Here is a 1332-nt window from a genome sequence, read left to right as displayed (position 1 = left end):
GACTTTAAAAATAAAAAATAAAAAATAAAAAAAAAGCTCTCACGCTCGTATAATCTACATCACTACATGGAAGGATGAGGTTTAAAGTTTATACCATTCTTATGTCTGCTTGCTAAATATTATATTATTCTTATTCTATACTTAAAAACCATGACTTATATCTACCACACTTATATAGTCCACGTGGGAGTGAGGGAGTGATTTTCTTTAACAAATACCCACTTGATTTATATAATTTTTTAATATATATATCACGTAAATTTAAATTTATAATTCATTTGATTTGAAAATAATGTTTGACGAGAAGATTAAAAGCTCCAAGACAGATTGAAGCGCTGACTTTTTACTCGATTATTTTCTAAATTTAGCAGCATAATTTGTGCCTACAAGACATGCCACGCGAACCGCGGCGAATTGTAACGGAAAGGGTACAAAAATCTAATCTATCAAAAAGGCCATAACTTTTTCTATTATTATAATTTGCACCCTCCACCGATAGATAATTGGGCTAATCTTTCTAAGAAACGAGCCTTAGGGAGTTTCTATAGGCTGGACCCATGATTAATTTTAACCTAATAATTGTAGAAGATAAAATTTTATTACAAGCCTAAAATCAAATTATCTAAAAAAGAAAAAAAAAATACCGATAAGTTTATCATATTTTTCTTACATATAAGACCGGTAATTTGATCAGTGTTAATAAAACTTACTTAAATTTATCGATGTATCATTTGAAATATTTTAAATAAACTATCGATAGCTTAGGCTTTTTAATATTTTATTTCATTAATTTATAAATATAACGTTGAATTTATTAATATTTTTATTTATCATATAAATTAAGTTAATTATACTAAAAAATATTATAAAAATACTCTCAGTCAAGTGATACTATGAATATTTTAGTTATTTTAGAAATAAAATATCTCTAATTAACGAAATATTCTTATAATATTAGTTCAAATATAATACAAGATATTTTCTGCACGCATTCGTTAAATCATATAACTCAATTTGTAAATAATAAAAATGTAGAATATAAACTATAATTTCGTTAAAAAAAACAGGATGTTAGTTTGATCAAAAACTCTTTAAAAGTGCAGTGTTTATGTGTTCTCTTTGGAGATTGACCTTTGCTGACTCATGTGAGGAAGAGAGCGACCAATACTAAAAGATTCTTATCAAGACTTAGAAGATAAAAGATAAATGGTTATATATTTTTATTTTTTATTTTGATAAATTAATGGCTCCCGGTAAGACAGATGATGTCAGTTTGCTCTTTTTTATAATTAGATTGGAGAAGTGAGTCAACTCTTTAATAGAAATAGGTTA

This window comes from Typha latifolia, chromosome 1 (genome assembly GCF_019914945.1).
Source record: "Typha latifolia isolate L0001 chromosome 1, TyphaL0001v2, whole genome shotgun sequence".
NCBI lineage: Eukaryota > Viridiplantae > Streptophyta > Magnoliopsida > Poales > Typhaceae > Typha > Typha latifolia.
Note: the sequence above shows the minus strand (reverse complement) of the source record.